This window comes from Trachypithecus francoisi, unplaced genomic scaffold (genome assembly GCF_009764315.1).
Source record: "Trachypithecus francoisi isolate TF-2019V2 unplaced genomic scaffold, Tfra_2.0 Lachesis_group2, whole genome shotgun sequence".
Taxonomy (NCBI): Eukaryota; Metazoa; Chordata; class Mammalia; order Primates; family Cercopithecidae; genus Trachypithecus; species Trachypithecus francoisi.
In genome coordinates this window covers 55,925,027-55,946,743 of record NW_022681465.1, presented here as the reverse complement: position 1 = coordinate 55,946,743, position 21,717 = coordinate 55,925,027, and positions in this window count along the sequence as shown.

The window sequence follows — 21,717 nt, the reverse complement described above, 5'->3', positions numbered from 1 at the left end:
AGCACTTTGCAAGGCAGAGGCGGGTGGATCACTTGAGGTCAGGAGTTTGAGACCAGTTGACCAACATGGTGAAACGCTGTCTCTACCAAAACTACAAAAATTAGCCTGGCGTGGTGGCATGTGACTTGTAGTTCCAGCTACTCTGGAGGCTGAGGCAGGAGAATCGCTTGAAACCGGGAGGTGGAGGTTGCAGTGAGCCAAGATCATGCCACTGCTCTCCAGCCTGGGCACCGAGAGCGATTACTCTGACTCAAAAAAAAAAAGAAGTTATGTCTAGGTAAGATGATGACGAAAATTTTCATCTTACTTTATACCTTTCACTATTGAAATTATTTTATAGTTGGAGTAAAGGAAATTTTATATCAAACATGAGCCAATGTCCTTTATTTAATATCAAAATTAATATTAGAAAAACGTCTATACTTTAGGCTACCACCCATCTGCCTGAATTAATCAGCATGAATACTTAATTTTAAATATTACCTGTCAACGCAGATCACTGAATGTGATCTCCTTTAAGGTATTATCATGTAATAAACTGCTATAAAAAGTCTAATTCTCTCAAGAGTTTTATGGTTATCCACTTCATTTTCAGGTCAACATTTTAACATATTTTCCCATAATTTTTTTCCTGAAGCTTTAATCTCTGCAAAGCCCATCTTCAAATTAAAAGGAAAAGGTAGAAGAGTGAGGAGTAGCAGCAGTTCACTTGATTTTGGATCTTGGATATAACTAAAAACACATTTTGCTTTTTTATTTTTATGTCAGTTTGCGAAGGAAACAGTTATGGTTTTAGCTAAATGAAGAAATTTTTGTTTTGTTTTTCTTTTTTCTTTTTATAATTCTACTTGTATCACATTTCAAAACCTACTTTGAATTTTCATTCAGTTCCCACAGTATTACCATATATTCTTTGAGCTGTTGGCAACATGGATCCATTTTATAAAGTCATGCCTTTTGCACTGAGCTTTTGCCGGTCTCATATATTTAGACAAATCTGAAAGCAAAAGCAATACTCAATGTGTTGAATATCTTTAATAGCATGGTTGAAATTTATAATTTGAAATTCATAAGTTCAAAGAACATTTATCTACGGCTTGATTTTACGCTTGAAACTTCCTATGCTTCACAGCAGTTTTTTTTTTTTTTTTAAATAGGAGGACAAAAATACTTCCTTCTATCATTCATAGCAATTTTCTTTATACTTAAGTAAAATATACAGAAACTTTTAAAGGAACATCAAAATCTTGTTCCTTCTTATTGTTGCCATATTATTTTTATTATATTACCCAACCAGGTTGTTATGGTTATGCTTACACTCTTATACAAATACACTGTTAGAACAAATAGTGAAGGAAATACAAGTTCACAAAATGAATAAGTTTACCTTAATAACATTAATATGAACCATGATATTATTTTATTCAACTTAAACCACGCTCTTCAGTTTAAGAGCAAAGATGTAGCCACGGTTGAAGTTATATTTATTTGGGCTATATTTGTGCTTTTAATTACTCACAGTAATACATAAGAAGCTTATTTGCAATAGGATATTTATATAATTTTAAATATTTTCGGAGTTTGTGTGTGTGTTGAAATGTTAAGAAAACAGAACTCATTCTTAAGCAATTATTTGCAAAACAGCAGTGCTCATATGCTGATTTTTTTTTTTTTTTTTTGGAGACGGAGTCTCGCTGTGTCGCCCAGGCTGGAGTGCAGTGGTGCAATCTCTGCTCACTGCAAGCTCCGCCTCCTGGGTTCACGCCATTCTCCCGCCTCAGCTTCCGAGTAGCTGGGACTACAGGCGCCCGCCACCACGCCCGGCTAATTTTTTGTATTTTTAGTAGAGACGGGGTTTCGCCGTGTTAGCCAGGATGGTCTCGATCTGCTGACCTCGTGATCCACCCGCCTCGGCCTCCCAAAGTGCTGGGATTACAGGCTTGAGCCACTGCGCCCGGCCCCCCCCCATATGCAGATTTTTAAGGCATAGCCCAAACGGTAAGAGACACTGCAAAAGTTTATTTTTCTTTTGGGTGATCTGTTGACTGAAAAGAGCTTTTACGTATAAAAATGTGGATGCTGAAATCAAATGGCTATACCCAAATGAGCAAGAATAGTTTAAAAACATTTAAATCAGCATCTGCATAAAAATTAATGTACATGTTATTTATAAGAATATGTTATATATGTATATATATTTATATTATGTATAAGAATATATTTATAGAAATATAAACTACTAGAAAATTATATATGATGCAACATTTTATGTTATGTAATATTTTATGTACATATTTATTTATTTACAGGTAGTTTATATACCTTTAAGTCTGTGTCCATTTTTCATTTATTCTTGGTCTCCAGTTTGAACAACATTGCCTTATGGTATTACACTGATAATTTTCCCTGCTCTTCAGTTCTCTTCCTTATTGTTTATTCGTATTCCATGCTATAACGTAAGGTACTATATATGTGTTGAATTTTAAAAGAAATTGGCAGAATTTCAATGCTTTCCTATATTACTCAACATAAATATTCTATATATAGAATGAATTAGAACAAGCTATTTGTGAATCTGAAAGGTTAATCAGTGATTCTATCAATCATCTGGTTAATAGTGGTAAACTCATTCAAACTCAGTCTGTTAAAAATGAGATCCTCTGCCCTTTATCACTGAAAACCTCTTGGTTTGCCAGATTTTTCCCTTCTTTACAAATGAAAATGCTTAGTGTTTTCTGAGTTCCTTTGCACTATCTCCCACTGGCTTCAGGTCATTGATTTTATCTTCAGAACACTTGGAAAGTTTATTTTGTGGTGTTTATGAGCTAATTTATTTTTATTGTAATGTTTATTTAAAATGAAACAATAAGTACACTGAAGTTTTGTGCATTTCATTTTATGAAAATGTTATCCCAAAGGGATACAGAATAACTAAATGCAAATTTTCAAAATTTGTTGGTTTTTTGCCTGTTGCTATAGCTGAGGTTGTACTTTTGTTCTGATCTTCATAATACCTCAAAAAAAAAAAAAGATGGATTAAGAGAAGGATGAATGGAAGAATGGATATGAGATCTATCTGATAAGGCAAGTAGATTAATAGACAAATGGAGGAATATTTGGATGTATAGGTATATATGTGTTCATTGCACAGTTTCAACTTTATGTGTTAACATTTTTATAATAAGAAGTTGGAGAAATAAAAAACAAGAAAACAGAACTGTAAGATTTTTTTTAACTTTTTTGATTAGAGGGATTATATTGCAAATTATGAATTTTTAATTTGGCAACATCCTTTTAATGGTGTTCTTTCTTTGTTCTTCTCTTTCTCTTCCTCTCTCTCTCCCTCTCTTCCCTAAAGCTCCATTCCGACTTAGACAAGGGAGAGGGCACAGTTAAATACACCCTCTCAGGAGATGGCGCTGGCACCGTTTTTACCATCGATGAAACAACAGGGGACATTCATGCAATAAGGAGCCTAGATAGAGAAGAAAAACCTTTCTACACTCTTCGTGCTCAGGCTGTGGACATAGAAACCAGAAAGCCCCTGGAGCCTGAATCAGAATTCATCATCAAAGTGCAGGATATTAATGATAATGAGCCAAAGTTTTTGGATGGACCTTATGTTGCTACTGTTCCAGAAATGTCTCCTGTAGGTGAGTAGGCAAATCAAAATTCTGTGAGATACAATGAGACCTCTTCAACATTTAGTTTCTGCAGGTTGATGTAAACATCTTATCTGTCGTCTAAGGGTATTTTTCAATGCTAGAAAATACAGTTCTTTTCATTTATTTTTGTAACTTTTTCGTTTGTTTGTTTGTTTTTGAGACGGAGTCTTGCTCTGTTGCCCAGGCTGGAGTGCAGTGGCTGGATCTCTGCTCACTGCAAGCCCCGCCTCCCGGATTCACGCCATTCTCCTGCCTCAGCCTCCTGAGTAGCTGGGACTACAGGCATCCGCCACCACGCCTGGCTCATTTTTGTATTTTTAGCAGAGATGGGGTTTCACCATGTTAGCCAGGATGGTCTCGATCTCCTGACCTCGTGATCCGCCCTCCTCAGCCTCCCAAAGTGCTGGGATTACAGACGTGAGCCACCGCGCCCGGCCTCCTATTTTTGTAACTTTTTTGTTTTTCTTTCTGCTTCATTATGAAGATAACTACAACAATATATAACATTCTTGACTGTTTTCCAACCTGTGAATTTACCTGAAATCATAGAATCCTTGCGTGCTTTAAGCAAAAAAAATGTATTTTGTATTGAAATGGATTGTTATCTCAATTCCAGACACCTATATAGTGCTGGAGATACCTACCCTACACCACGAAATACCAGATAGTAATTCTTAGCTCAAACTAAATTATCTAAAGCATGCATCATATCTGGATCTGGAAGTGGTCCAGAAACAGGTGTGTTGCATCTTTTGTAGCAGTTAATAGAGATTCTGGAAGGGTGATACTGTTTCCTTTTCGGGTTAAATAACCCATACTTGTTATGTCATCAAGTCAAGCAGCAAATGAGTAATGTCAACAAATCATTATTAGAACAAGTTAACAAATTACAATTACAATTATCAAATTAACAATTAGAATATAGTAGCACCATCGTTCTAAAAATTTAAATTTGATATAAGTATACATTTCCATATCAGCCTAAATTTACAAAGTCCTATAATATGTAGGATATGAGGTCAGTAAGTTAAGAATTCCGGCTTTAAAGACCATTTTAAGTTATAATTTTTATTCCTCAGTCACCACTGCTAATCCTTCAATTTATTTCAAAGTAACTTCTGGTTTTTATTACATTTGGAAGATAAAGCAACTTATCACATGTAGGTTACAACTTAAAATTTGTGTATGAGCCATTGCCCATATTTTCTAAATCGGACGTGCCTCAGAGGGTTTCTACTGCTCCTACAACCACCCAGGACGTGCGATGAAGATTGTGCACACTACCCTGAGGGCAGAAGCAGGTTAGTAGCTGTAGGAGCTGTCACATGGATTTACTATAAATGCACTTGAAATTGTGTATGTGACCTTATCAGGCATTTAAAGACTATAATCTCTCCTTGACCTAAGAAATCAGCTTGAAGTAATTCACTTAGATTTCAAATTTTAATGTGGATACCCAAGGCTGCAAATCTGTTATTCAGTACCTGCTACACTTTTGGGGTTGCCTCTTTTATGCACTGTTATGATTGCTAGAAATTTAGAAGTCCAATTGGAAAGAAGCATCTCTTGTTAGAAAAAAGTCCCAGAAAATGAGGGAGGCTACATTTTAACTGTGTCTTGATTTTACAGGGGGAAAATAAAGTTAATATTTTGAGGAAAAAATAAGGCTTTTAAGATGACATGCTATATAGTAGACAGATAGTTTAACTCAGTGCCTGCTTCATGTACACTGGATATGTTAACATGAATTTATGACCCTCAGTGACTTTTTATTACCAAAACAGCTTCCTTAAAGCAAACACACACACATGCCTCTACAGTATTGGAAAATTCTGTCTCATTAGATAAAACAATTAGGATTTTTCTTGTGCCGACTAGAAAAACTAGGGCTGCAGAGTTGGAGATTTCATGTAAGGAGTTTGCAGCTCATATCCAAAGAGAGACGTATATCTGGAAAGTCAAAAGTGTAGGTAAGTGAGAAAGTAGAGTAGTTTCAGCTTTTGCAGTTGGAGTGGGATATAATTTACTATGTTGTCATAAGGTATTGGAAAGATCTTTGGAAGAATAGATTCTTAAGGTGTTTTCTCACTTGCCCTTACTGAAATTTCCCACTGGGCCTTCAACACAATTCCAGTAAATACTTAAATTGATTTTCAGTGCACTGCTTTCTTTCACTTTTATTTATTTATTTGGAAACTGGGTCTCGGTCTGTTGCCCTGGCTGGAGTTCAATGGCCCAATCTTAGCTCACTGAAGCCTTAAATTCCTGGGCTGAAGAGATCCCCCTACCTCAGCCTCCTTAGTAGCCAGACGTGTGCCACCCAGCCTGGCCAATGTATTTTATTTTATTTTATTTTATTTTATTTACTTTTTGTAGAGAAGGGATCTAGCTGTGTTGCCCAGGCTGTTCTCAAATAGTGCTGGCCTCAAATGATCCCTCCACCTTGGCTTCCCAGAGCACTGGGATTATAGTCATGAGCCACCCTGCTGGCTCCTTTTTTATTTTTAAAAACAGAAGGGTATTTCTTTTGAATGTGAAATATTACCGCATGGTATGAGTTAGTCCAAGTATTTTTATACTAAATTTACATAATATATACTTTTCAAGTAAGTACAAAGAGATATAAACACTGCTTATGAATTGAATGTTAAAAATTAAATCTCTGTGCATTACTTTTGCCTTTCCCCATAATCTCACATATACACATAAAACAAAAAACAAAATACCCAATTACAGTTGTGGTATTTGCTGTTCCTGCCTTGAAATTTCCAATTTACAGCTAACGAACAACTACTGTGCATCCAGAACTTACATCTATGTTCCTAGAGTACTTGAACCCCATTCTCAAGTGCATCCTTCTTACTAGGTGGAAATGGTTCAGTGTTGCACTAATGTAAGAAAAGATTATGTTTTTCTCTACTTTTTTTCCTCTCATATACTCTAGGCAATTCTCCCTCTGTAACATTTTCCTGAGAATACTAAAATAATTTTTTTTTTTTTTTTTTTTTGAGACGGAGTCTTGCTCTGCCGCCCAGGCTGGAGTGCAGTGGCCGGCTCTCAGCTCACTGCAAGCTCCGCCTCCCGGGTTCACGCCATTCTCCTGTCTCAGCCTCCCGAGTAGCTGGGACTACAGGCGCCCGCCTCGTCGCCCGGCTAGTTTTTTGTATTTTTTAGTAGAGACGGGGTTTCGCCGTATTAGCCAGGATGGTCTCGATCTCCTGACCTCGTGATCCGCCCGTCTCGGCCTCCCAAAGTGCTGGGATTACAGGCTTGAGCCACCGCGCCCGGCCTAAAATAATTTTTAATCAAGACCAGATGGAACTTTGTATGGTATATTGACAGTATACCAATTGTTGTGACAAATCTCACTGCCTGTTGTAGGTATCAGTGTTTGAGGTATTCCCCATGAAATAACTTTTCTGTCCCAATAATTGAGAATGCTACTGTTTCATTTCCCAAAAAAATGGAAACATTAATCAATTAAAAGTACATACAGTGAAATAACTTATTTTGTAACATAAAAAGGAAGACGAAGAAATATTGGAACACTGAGATAAAGTTTAACAGTAATGGATTATACATCCAGAAATATGAACAATAAACCTGCAATGAAAATTTACTAATGCTACTAATTTTCACTTGTGTAAAGTGAACATTACAAAAAACATAGTGTACAAAGGGAGAATAGTAGTGGGTAGGGTGGATCAAGATTTCAGAGGAAAATCAATATTTAAGACTTACAGCACTATGGAATATATTTAATTTTCCTAAAGTTGAAGAAAATTCCAGTGAATCTATGAATTGTTTAAGAGAAAGGTCACTCTGTTACTGACTTCTGCTACATCTAATATTCCAGGGAAGTAATATTTAGAGATAAAAAAGCTTTTACTCTGACTTCTGAAAAGTACTTATTGATCCAGATATTCCCAAACTCAAAGTAAATCCTTGGAGACAAATTGGGACTTTATGAATATGGACTTAATTCTTTAAGATCACTAGAGCAACAATAAATTACAGGAATGTACCCTCCTTAATATCTGATGATTATGCATAAGTGGGGTGTGCAGTTTTAAGTTACTTCTCCTAGAGTGCTGAAAGGTTTAGAGTGTAAAATCCATACTCAATTTGTATCATCTTCCTCTGCTTGAGCTATGCCACCTTGAGTCATCTGATTTGACTATTTATAATTAGATTCCTAACCTATGATATGATATAGTAGATGTCAATAGTGACTCATGATTTATGTAGTAAGTCTTACCATTTTCTAAGCAGTAGTCGGGTGCCATGTGATCTAACTAAAAATTTGTATTTCTTATTTTATTTAACAATTACAATAACACCAATGCAGTATTATTCACTGTTGGATTTTTTTTTCAATGTGAAAACTTAATAACCCCTGTGGATAAGAAAGTAAGAATGATTTTTAGGCGCTTTAGAACCAAATTAATCAGAATTTAATATACCGTTTTGTTTAGGTGTCATGGCTGCTAAAACAACTTTGAGAAAGTTAAACTTAGCTTGCAATCTTAGATGATCTACTTAAGAGTTTGGAATGTTTATATTATATTATTTGAGAATGGGGAGGCTTGCTTAAAGGAAACCTGAAGGATAAGCATCTTTCATTCAGTATCTTCAAAAAGAAAATTTAGCTGACGTTTAAATAAGAAAAGATACACCTAAAATAAAGTAGAACACTGGCTTCATAAAAATAGTGAACAGGTTCTCCCTAGCTTTTCTTTTTTTCTCTTAACTCTATCTTATTTTACATGAAATTTTGGGAGAAATGCTAAGATGAAATTTTTGGTGGAGTTTTTCAGAGGTTATTTAACCAGAAACGATTTTCTTTTTCTTTTTCTTTTTCTTTTTGAGATGGAGTCTCACTCTGTTGCCCAGGCTGGAGTGTAGTGGTGTGATCTTGGCTCACTGCAACCTCTACCTCCCAGGTTCAAGTGATTCTCTTGCCCCAGTCTCTTGAGTCACTGGGATTACATGTGTGCACCACCACACTCAGCTAATTTTTGTATTTTTAGAAGAGATGGGGTTTTGCCACATTGGCCAGGCTGGTCTAGAACTCCTGACCTCAAGAGGTTTGCCTACCTTGGCCTCCCGAAGTGCTGGGATTACAGGCGTGAACCACCGTGCCCAGACAGCCAGAGACCACTTGCTGTGTGGCCATATTTAAATAGTCCAAGAAGGAAAAGTGAAGACTGTGTTTGTACTTTACATTAATGAACTATTATAATTTAGAAACATATGTAAGTCTCCACACTTCCTTATTTTCACAAAAATGCCACAGAGAGACAAATCAAGACATAATAAACTAGATATATTCTGTTATCCTGTGAGCCAGCCATGGAAACAGAGAGCAGCTCAATTAGTATCAGAGGAACCAGGTGAATTATCATCTGCTTCTATCTGTGCCCTAAAAGCAGATTTTTTTCAGAAGCTTGAAGACAGAATGTCAACTATTTATTTTCTACACATAAAGACATTCTCCTTGTGCAATCAAAATACAATGTTTAAAATCAGAAAATTCACATTAATGTATTATTGCAGTCTAATCCTTCAGCCCTATTCAAGCATTAGCACTTGTCTCAATAGTGTCTTATAAAACAAAAAGTTAAAGTTCAAGATCAAACATTGTATTAAAATATTAGGTCTGTTTAGTTGTTTAGTTTCCTCCAATCTGAAATAGGTTCATATCTTGTATTGGCTTCCATGACTCTAATATTTTTGAAGATTTCTACCAAGTTATTTTTTAGAATGGTCCTCCCATCTTGAATATGTGTGATGTTTCCTTATGTATGAATGAAGCATACACATTTTTGTCAGAAATATCCCAAAAGCAATTTTTGTACTCTCGTCATTGTGTTCTATTGGGTGGGCCATGGTTTTTGATTTATCTCATTACTGATGATCGTTATTTTTATTATTTGATAAAGGTTGTGTATAACTTATCTATTATGGCATAATACATTAACCAAAACCTTAGCAGTGTAAAACAGAGATACTTAAGTTTCTCATAGGAATGGCTCTGTTGAGTACCTCTGTCTCAAGGCTCCTCAAGAGATTGTAGCTACCTTGTTGGCTGGGATTGTGGTCTGATCTAAAGGCTTAGTTAGGGGGTGGTAGAAATCGTCTATCTGTGATTATTTGCAGGCCTCAGTTCTTTGCTATATGGACCTCACAGGCCTACATCATAACGTGGCAGCTGGCTTTCCCCAGAATGAGCTACCCAAAAGAGAGCTAGACAGAGAGAAAACTCTCTGATTGAAGCCATAGTCTATTTATAACCTAATCTTGAAAGTGACATTGCATCCCTTCTGCCATATTCTACAAGCAGGTGCAACCCGAATACAAGAAAGCTGGGATCATTGAGGGCCCTCCTACAGTCTACCTACCACTGTCTATACGTTGGCTCTCAATGATTCATGTTGCTTTTTCATGCAATATATTCTCATCCCCTTCCTAGGACCCCAAAATTTTCAGCCCACTATAGCATCAGCTCAAAGTCCAGAAGCTCTTCATCTAAATCAAGTCCAGATGGGGAAGTGATCTTTGGGTTTAATTCTTTTTTTTCTCTCTTTTTTAAAATTTTTTACTTTTAGTTCTGGAGTACCTGTGCAGGATGTGCAGATTTGTTACATTGATAAACACGTGCCTCAGTGGTTTGCTGCACCTATCAACACATCACCTAGGTATTAGGCCCAGCATGCATTAGCTATTTTTTCCTAATGCTCCCCCGCTCTCAATCCCACCTCCCATCAGGCCCCAGTGTGTGTTGTTCTCCACCCCATGTCCATGAGTTCTTATTGTTCAGCTCCCACTTATAAGTGACAACATGTGGTGTTTGTCTGTTCCTGCGTTAGTTTGCTGAAGATAATGGCTTCCAGCTTCATCTATGTCCCTGCAAAGGACATGATCTCATTTCCTTTTTGTGGCAACATAGTATTTCATAGTGTATATTTTCTTAATCCAGATTAGTGATACTAAAGAGGCCAGTTACTTACTACACATTCACCAAAAATGCAATGGTGAAACAGGCACAAAATAATATCTCTAGACATTCCTGTTGGAAAAAAAAATGGGAAAATGCACAAACTAAAGGAATTATTGGTCCACCACATTTTAAAATCCCAGTGGTAAATGTTGCAAGTCATTTGATTATATTCAACATCTGTGAATAATTATTCATGCCTCTCAGTTCTGACCTCTAGGCTCTTTGTTCTGCCTTTTGAGTTATTCTTTTCTTCTCCCATGAAATACAGTTTGTACTTGCAATAGTACATGGGTGTTGAACTTGTTAAAAGTTCATATCCTTTTGTTCAGATCCAACTATCATTTCCTAGTTGTATGTAGTTGTGTGGGTTATTTCTCCTCCTTTTACGTTGATTTTCTCACACTTTATGAGCAGGGTTATTGCAAGTAGCAAGAAGAAAGTGTATATTTACTATTTGCCACAATCCCTGGGGAAGTGCAGTCAATACGTTGGAAAGGGTCCTCATAAGAGTTTGATGATCATTCTCAGAAAGAGTAGCCAGAGAAAGTCTAAATGCTAAAGGTTCCAGTTAATTATCTTCTTCCCTTTTCTCAAGTTTTCTCTCCATCTGACACATGAGCTCAATATTTACCATTGCCCTTTCTACAAATTTAACCACGTTTATTTAAAAACATAATGACCTTCTACCCCAATTTGCATTTTCTTTGGTGTAGAGGACGCCTTTACCTTGATGTGTGGAGACAAGCCGTTGATTTGTAAGAAACACCAATTATCAGGTTCCACTTGTGCTTCACAATCTGCTGAGTTGCTTTAACACATTTGATGAAATTGAGCAAGGCCTTGTGATCTCTCCTGTGTCAGCCGTGAAGTGTCCACCGCACGCAGCGTGGCAGAATTATTTTCAGTGCCATAGGATGTTATGGCTGTGTGTGCAGGGAGCATTTTATTCGTCTGTTTGATTCCTATGTTTTTATTAGTGGTGCAATTGCAAAGGTAATGCTATTGACACTTTTTGTGTGGCCTTGAGAGAAGAGTATGAATTGTTTTAGTAGCAGCACAGCGTGTCCCTAAACATAAACCATGCTGTATTGATAGTTACTTTAGCAGCCACTGATCAGCAATAAATGTTAAAAATTAACAAGAAGTTCCTTTTATTTTGAAACCACCAAATGACTCTAAGCATTAAATATATTTTAGCAGGAGCTGCTTCTCGGCCACAGAGTGGTTCAAAATATTAAACATATTTTCAAAGTATTACTCCTTCCCCAGCCTCCAAGTGGTTGTAAACATTAAATATGTTTTATAAAAACTGCTTTGCCAGCTACTGGCAAGATAGCTATGAACATCATTTTTCTCTAAAGTTGCCTTCCAGCTGCGGGACTATTTTTCCTTATTTGCTCTATTCTATTTATAGTTTGTACACAAAAGCAGGCAGGAGGCTACGTTGGCCCAGTTGTCTCTTGCTTTATGATAAGTGATTGTGGGAGAGAAGTTGCACCTCCGTAAAACCCTGCTGGCCACAGGAGCTTGCTGAAGTTCAATTGCTGCTACTGAATATTTCATAGAGATGTCAGCTGTGTCTTCCAAGATAATTTTTGTTTTTCATTGTGTAATGTGTTGAGGCATAAAGATAGGCATGCACTAACATCAGCATTAAGAAAAATAACTTGAAGCAACCAGACACTGATGAATTATACCCACTGATTCAGGTGAAAATATTCCGTGAAAAGAACAGACTCAAATGGCAGGACTAGTAGGTTAATGAGGTCTTTAGCCCAAACATGATGAAAGACTTGGAACCTCTGTCTGGAAATCATCCAGTGTGACAACTGCATGCAATTCAAAAAGAGTGAAGAGTATGTCCCTACATAAAGGTCTATCCAGGACTTAGACCAGGAAATATTTTCATTTTAACCAAATTCACAGTGAAAATAATGTGTGTCCCCTGAGTGAATTGAAAAATAAATTATCTCTATCATCTCAGGCCCAGTAATTCATCATCAGGCCAAATAATTAATTACTCAGGAAGGCTTTGATTTCGATGGGAGCCAAGTGTTTTCCAAATAGTGTAGTACTGTATCTTGCCAAATGTTTTATTTTAGGTGTATGTTCAACAGATTCAAATATTCATCAATACCTATGTGACAGGCACTATTTTAGGTACTGGAGCTAGAACCTGAGCAAAAAAGACAAAAATTCCTCCTCTCAGCCAGGCGCGGTGGCTCAAGCCTGTAATCCCAGCACTTTGGGAGGCCGAGACGGGTGGATCACGAGGTCAGGAGATCGAGACCATCCTGGCTAATACAGTGAAACCCTGTCTCTACTTAAAAATACAAAAAAAAAACTAGCCGGGCGATGAGGCGGGCGCCTGTAGTCCCAGCTACTCGGGAGGCTGAGGCAGGAGAATGGCGTAAACCCGGGAGGCGGAGCTTGCAGTGAGCTGAGATCTGGCCACTGCACTCCAGCCTGGGTGGCAGAGCGAGACTCCGTCTCAAAAAAAAAAAAAAAAAAAAAAATTCCTCCTCTCAGGAAGCTTTTACTCCAAAGGCCTCCTGCAGGGGCAGCAAGCTAAGCTCTGTCAGCTAAATTCAACATATCATCTGTTTTTATTGGAACAGTTAGACTTATTCAGTTCAGTTCTGTGTTGTCTATGGCTGCTTTCACACCACAATGGAAGAGCTGGCAACAGAGACCATATGGCCTGCAAAGACTAAAATATTTACTATCTGGTCCTTCACAGAAAAGTATGTTGACCCATTACATAGTAGATTGAGTTTGAGAGAGGAGATTAGGGTAAGGCCAACTTTTTAAATCGAGCTATGAGGAAGAAGTGTTTTTTTCTCCCTAAAAATTACCTCTTCCAAAAATAAATAAATAAATAAAAATAAAAGTAAAGAAAATGGCATGACCCCAGGTAAAATGAAGGGTAAAAGTGAGGACCACACTAATACATATGTATCAGCATGAAATCAGATGTTGCTATTTAGTTCCTGCTGAAAGTGTTGGTTTGGCTTTATTAAAATCACTTAAACACAGTCTTTCAATGTTATAGATTCATGGTAAAGGTTTCTTTTTCTTTTTGTTAATTTTTAAAAATTTCTCTGCAAAAATTATTCCTCACACAATTATGTAACTTTACATTTTCCATTAAAACTAAAACTAAAAATATAGAAAGAACAAGTCTATATTGGATTCAAATATTCATTTTCCATCTTCATTCTCAGGATTCATATTTGATTGCCTCATTGAGATATAAGTATGTTGAATAAAATGTAAAATTGCTGAAAGCAAAATTTTAAAAACTCACCAGTATTGATAATTATCACCAAATAACTATTACAGAAAACTTCCTCGGAAAGTAAAATTAGAGTGAAGGTATCAAGGTTGGCACTATTTTCATTCCCGACCAAGAAACTGACACCTGAAAATTTAAAAAAATCAGAGTTTGCAGTTTTACAAATAATTAACAAAATGAACATCAAAATATGGTGCAATTTGTTTAACTAGCAAAGGCACGCAACGGAAAAGAAATATGTCAATTAAACTGTCAACCATATTAATTTTGCCTCTGAGAAAAACATTGTAATGGGATAATTTCATGAAATGCTTTGATGACAAGAAAATGCCAAAATGTGATTAGTTTCTTCAAAATTCAACTGAAACAAGAAAGCAGTTGGTGGCAGCCGAAACAACCAATGGTCTTTTTTTTAAATGTACCCGTTTTTTCTTCTCTTTTTGCCTGTGTTTAATCAATAGCATACATTTTGTTTGACAGTGAAATGATTCATACTGAAAACATCAACATCACAAAAACTTAGCAGAAACTTTGCTGTAAGATTAGAATATACACTTCTATTTTCCCCAAACTTTTAAAAAATATAATTAGTATGTCTGAAAGAATTTGTTATCTTCATGAAATAATGTATTTTTCTTATTAGCATTAAGTGGTTATTTAGCTAAAGGCCAGAATTAGAAGCAACTCACTCATATGAGTATATTTATATTTCTGTTGTCAAATATATTTACTTAGAGTTTAAACCAAGATATATTTTATTTATTGTTCTCATCACTGCCTGTTAGTCAGAATGGATATTTTAAAATTTTACCAGGTCATGTAAATTTTACTACCTATATTTCTTATTCCTGTTTGTTTAGAAAAATAATCTAGTCTATACCTAAGCTAACACATAATCCTAAACATTGGAAATACAAAGATGAGTATGAAGAATTCACTTTCTAGTAAGTTTCACATTTTTACAAATGGCTGCTTAGATATAATGCATAAATACAATGTATTTTTTAAAAATATGTCTTGTTTATGCATTACTTGAACCATAACTGATCCCCATTTCCAGTCAAAAAGAACACTGTCTACATATGTTAATCTTTAATACAACAAAAGCAGGCTTAGCTTAATGAGAAACTTATTAGAGTTAAATAGTTCTTTTTGTTTTTTATTTTTATTTTATTTTATTTTATTCTTTACAATAAGAAGATTATAATTTGGTAAATAGCAGGAGAAGAAAGACTTCCAAAGTTTATTTTGTGGGTCCATGTATTTGTTTTTCCTGAGGGTGACTAGTGCTAATTCTAGAAAGGCAGAATGCTGTAGGAAAAACAAAATAAGCTCTGAAGTACAAAATATTTGGATTCAAACTTTGGGGAAGGATGGGGAAGTGTTTAGGAAAGTGCTTCCTTATGTAAAACTTAGCTGGTAAGTACTATATTTCACTGAAATTGCTGTTATAATAATTGAAAAAGATTATTATTGGAAAAACAACATCAGCAAAACTAAACCCTAGACGAGTTTAAATAAGTGCCAGCCATTTTTTTCCTATGGGGATTTAGAGTTGAAGTAGGTATCTTCAGTTACTTTTCTTTATCGTCATTCTTATTCTTATAATTTCTCCTAATAAGTCACCTAAGAAGGGCATTTAAATAAGTGCTAGCCATTTTTCTTCTGTGGGGGTTTAGAGTTGAAGTGGATGTCTTCAATTACTTTTCTTCTCTATTATCATTCTTATGCTTATAATTTTTCCTAATAAGTCACCTAAGAAGGGGATTCTAGAAACAACTCTTTCCAAGAATACATATTGTTTTAAGAAGTATCAGTTACCCAAAATATTTGAATATAAACTAGGAAAACAGGAGAGGGAGATTATGGTATAAACAAGGAATTACTGTACAGTAATATGTCTAGTGGACTTGAAAAGTAATGACTTACAATTTGAATTCGCAAAGATGGACCAAACAAATACATTTATTTCTTCTTTATTCCAAATTCCCATTGAAATAGTAAAATATAGTACTTATTAAAATAACTATGGAAAGTTGAGAAAAATTCTACCAACAGACTAAAGAATAAGCAATTTCTGAAGGACATAAGTCATATCAGAGGCAGTTTGGTCTTTGGCCATACAAGAATTATTGGAGGGACTTGCCTTTTCACCATAAACAATGATAAGACTGGGCAACATATATTAGGAAACAGGTTTTATGCATCAAACAAGAAATACAAAATTTTCATACTCAAGAGAAAGAAAGCCATGAGGAAGCACCACATTTAACCAGAGCATGTGATTAGGGGCACTTTTTCTACCATTAAACTCTAAAATAATGAGTCTAAAAATAATGAGTTTAGAGGAAGAGATTAAAGCTTAAAGCTCTTATTTTGTAGGTTGTCTGCTTATTTGTTGATAGGTTTCTTTTGCTGTGCAGAAGCTCTTGGTTTAAATAGGTTCCAAAAAGAGGTAGGGGTAGAGTGACAAGAGCCAAGGAACTTTCTGGTAGGTATTCAGTTCACTAACCGGGTGACAGGATCAGTGGAAGCCCAAACAATAGCAGCAAGCAATAAAACCTTGTAACAAACCTGCGAATATACCCCCTGAATCTAAAACTAAAATTAAATATATGTCTATATCATCGATATCATCTCTATCTATCTATCTATCTATCTATCTATCTATCATCTATCTGTATTTGTAAATAGCTTAAAGTTGCTTAAGTGGCTGATGAGAGCTGCTGAAGTGTCTGAAATTTGTATAGGAAGGGAAACAGAGGCACGAGGCAGGCCTACAGAAGCCAGAATAAGCGTTTGGCACCAATTTCCTCAAAAGCTGCTCTATACCTGAGCAGGGTTAACATCTGCAAGACCTGCTGAAAGCAGATACTGTGGGAATAAGATATCAGTAGTAACAGGACAAGGAGAGGTTGGAGTTATTGACTAGCCACAGGGAAGATATTTCACGGAATATTCCAGGCATTAAGAACAAGGACTATTTTTTTCAGTAAAGACTATGTCCTATATTTAAGAACAAAAATGAAACAGAGTTTCCTTAACAAATAATGAAACCAGGCATCGCAGATCAAAAGGATCAGTTAGCCACTTAACAGTTTTCAAAGGACTACCTTAGGGCCCTTTACAAGAAGACACCATCTAGATTTTCTGCAATGTATTAGTCAAAAATACAAGTTATGCAAAGAAACAGGGAAATTTAATCAATAATCAAGAGGAAAAAAGCAGTCAATAGAACATACATCAAAATGACTCAGGCATTGAAATCAACAGATATCTATTATGAATATGTCCTGAGACTATGGAGATACTGTCACAGTGAGGACAAAAAAAGGAAATTTTGAGTAATGAACATTTTTGAAGTAACAAGTGCAAAATATACAGTGAAAGAGTCACTGGCAGGGTATACTCTCAGGTTTCAGCTATCTGCAAAACAGACAAATAACATTGAAAACCATTTTTGAATTTACCTAATCTCAGATAAAAGAGGAAAATGACTAAAATAAGAGATTGAATGACATGGGATATCAAGCCAACAAACCTATACACAAATGAAGTCTCAGAAGGATGAGTCAGAAAATGGGAAAGAAAAAAAAATATTTGAAGAAATAATTGCCAGTGTTTTCAAATTTTAATGAAAAATTTCAATGCAGAGATCCAAGAGCATCAAACCAACAAGAATACATGTATGAAGGATATAAAGCCAATAGCATAATTAAAATGAAATATTGAAAAATATCCATTTACTCTAAGGAAGGTAACACTGAACCTGTGAAGAAAGAAATATCAACAACCAAGGGAAGAAAACAACACCCAAATAAGAATATAGTAGGCAAGTAGTAACATGGTAATTTAACAACACTCACATCACTGATTAAATGTAAATGGATTGAACATGTATATTAGTTTCCTAGGGTTATGTAACAAAGTACCATAGACTGGGTGGCTCAAGCAACAAAAATGTATTATTTCAAGTCCTGAAGGCTGGAAGTCTGAATTCAAGGTACTGGTTCCTTTTAAAGACTGTGAAGAAAAATCTGTTCTAGATGTCTCTCCATGACTTTTAGACGGCTTGCTTCATGTTCATATGTTGTGCTTTCTGGTGGCATTTCTGTGTCCAAATTTCCCCCTTTTATAAGGCCACCAGTCACATTGGATTAGGGCCACTCTAATGATCCCATTTTGACTTGATTACATCTATGAAGATCCTATCTTTAAATAAGGTCACATCCTTAATTACTGGGGTAAGGACTTAAACATATGTTTTTTGGCGGACTACAATTCAACCTATAACACACTCAAATTAAGAGCTAGCAACTTTGAGACTGGATTTAAAAAGGACAAAACTACATGCTCTGCACTATGAATGCATTTTAAATATATAGATAAAATTAGGTTGAAATGAAAGGAAGTAAAACCGATGTAGCTGGCTAATACCAAATAAAGTAGGATTCAAAATAAGGTGAAATATCAGAGATGAAATGATAAAAGTTTAAGCTCATTTGCAATGCATTATAATTCTCACTGTTTATACAGCTGATAACAGAGTGTCAAAATGCACAAAGTAAAAACAGACAGAACTAAACAGAGAAATAGACTTTCACTCATAATTGAAGATTTTAATCATCAGCTCAAAATAAACAATAGATGTACCCATAAAAATTAGTGAGGATTTGGAAGATTCTAACAATGCTATCAACTAATGTAGTCTAATTTCAAGTTGTAGAACACTACACAAAATATTTTATGAAAATATTTTTATCAAATGTACATGGAACATTTATGAAGGACTGTGTAGTCTTGGCCATTAAATAAGTCTCAATAATTTGAAAAAGATTAAAAATTATCTTCAGAGGTGAAACAACGGTCTTTGCGTTGATTGAGATATTGATTAAATATGCACACTTGTGAAAACTTATTAAATTGAATGCTTAATTTCTGTGCATTTTGCTGTATCTCAATTCTAATAGACAGAAAGACAAGCAAACATATAAATAGCTATTACATACATACCGACACACGCACACGTGTGTCCACGTGTGTGTGTGTGCATGCATGTATGTGTGTGTATAAGTCATTTGCATATATGCTGGCATGAATCCAAGTAAAGGTGAGGAATATACATATTCTCACACTGGTAAAAATGATGACTTTTTACAGACTGATTTTTTGTGTGTGTGTTTTAATCCAGAAATAATCCCCAAATTAGAGATACAAGGGAGTGGAAATTGGCCCATAGAATAAGAATTGTCCAAGAAATTTATAGCACATGACTCCCTGTCCCACACTCAACTGATGTTTGTTTTATGTCTTTACTCTGAGAAGAAAGCCCTCATTTTAGCTCTCTAAATGATGAGTTCAGAATCTACTCACAAGAATTAAAGATTAGTAAAGTTCCTTGTGTTCAGTAGAGTTCCCTGCGACAAACATGAGGAGTAGAAATGCTGCCACTTTCAAAAGACTTACATATAGACCACTGAAAAGAAAGCCATTATGTGGTCAATTTTAGAGCATGTGCCAAGTGGAGATGAGAAGAACCTATTCTGTTGTTTTGGTATGGAGAGTTCTGTAGATGTCTATCGGACCCTTTTGGTGCAAAGTTGAGTTCAGATCCTGAATATCTTTGTTAATTTTCTACTTTGATGATCTGTCTAATACTGTCAGCAGTGTGTTAAAATCTCCCACTATTATTGTGTGGGAGTCACTTTGTGCTCTAAGAACTTGATTTATGAATCTGAGTGTTCCTGTGTTGGGTGCATAAATAGTTAGAATAGGTAGGTCTTCTTATTGAATTAAACCCTTCATCATTACATCATTATGTAATGCCCTTCTTCTTCTTCTTCTTTTTTTTTTTTTTAGAGGGAGCCTTGCTATGTTGCCAAGCTGCAGTGTGCTGGCACAATCTTGGCTCATTGCAATCTCTGCTTCCTGGATTCAAGCGATTCTCCTGCCTCAGCATCCAGAGTAGCTAGGACTACAGGTGCACACCACCAAGTCTGTCTAATTTTTTTTTTTTGAGATGGAGTCTCACTCTGTTACCCAGGCTGGAGTGCAGTGTCGTGATCTTGGCTCACTGCAAGCTTCGCCTCCCAGGTTCACGCCATTCTCCTGCCTCAGCCTCCCCAGTAGCTGGGACTACAGGTGCCCGCCACCACGCTGGGCTAATATTTTGTATTTTTAGTAGAGGGGTTTCACCGTGTTAGCCAGGACGGTCTCAAACTCCTGACCTCCTGATCTGCCCGCCTTGGCCTCCCAAAGTGCTTCGATTACAAGCGTGAGCCACTGCGCCTGGCCAAAAATCAGCAATTTTATAAACCAACAGCAACCAAGCTGACAGCCAAATCAAGAAGGCAATCCCATTCACAATTTTCAAAAAAAGAATAAAATATCTAGGGTAAAATACAACTAACCAGGGAGGTGAAAAATCTCTACAATGAGAATTACAAAACACTGCACATAGAAATCAGAGAGGATACAAACAAAATGGAAAACATATAATGCTCATGGATAGGAAGAATCAATATCATTAAAAGGCCATATTGCACAAAGCAATTTACAGATTTAATGCTATTTCTATCAAACTACCAATGACATTCTTCACAGAGCTAGAAACAACTGTTTTAAAATTCATGTGGAACCATAAAAGAGGCTAAATAGACAAGGCAATCTTAAGAAAAAGAATAAAGCTGGAAGCATCAGGCTATCTGGCTTCAAACTATATTACAGGGCTATGTTAACCAAAACAGCATGGTACTGGTACAAAAACAAGGACATAAACCGATAGAACAGAATAGAGAACCCAGAAATAAAGCCACACAGCTAGGATTATCTGATCATCAATAAAACTGACAAAAACAAGCAATGGGGAAAAGACTCGCTTTTCAATAAATGGTGCTTGGACAACTGACTAGCCATATGCAAAAGACTGAAACTGAACCCCTTCCTTACACCAAATACAAAAATCAACTCGAGATGAATTAAACACTTAAATGCAAAACACAAAATTATAAAAACCCTGGAAGACAACCTAGGCAATACCATCCTGAACGTAGAACAGGCAAGGATTTCATGACAAAGATGTCAAAAGCAATTGCAACAAAAGCAAAAATTGATAAATGGGAACTGCATTAGTCCATTTTCACACTGCTATAAAGACCTCCTGGAGACTGGGTAATTTATAAAGAAAAGGGTTTAATTGACTTGAAGTTCAGCATGACTGGGAAGGCCTCAGAGAACTTACAATCACAGGAGAAGGTGAAGGGGAAGCATGGCACATTTTTCACAAGGTGGCAGGAAGGAGAAGTACAAGGCAAAGGGAGGAAGAGCCCCTCATAAAACCATCAGATCTCATGAGAACTCATTCATTATCACAAGAACAGCATGGGTGAAACCACTCCCAGATTCAATTACCTCCACCTGGTCTCTCCATGTGGTGATTATGGAGATTATAATTCAAGATGAGATTTGGGTGGGGACACAAAGCCTAAACATATCAGGATCTCATTAAACTTAAGAGCTTCTGCATAGCAAAAGAAACTATCAATAAAATAAACAAACAACCTACAGAATGGGAGAAACTATTTGCAAACAATGTGTCTAACAAACGTATAACATACAGCACCTATAAGGAATTTAAACAGATTTACAAGAGAAAAACAACCCCACTAAAATGTGGGCAAAGTACAGGAACAGACACTTTTCAAAAGAAGACATACATGCAGCCAACAAGTATATAAAAAAAAGAAAATCTCAATATC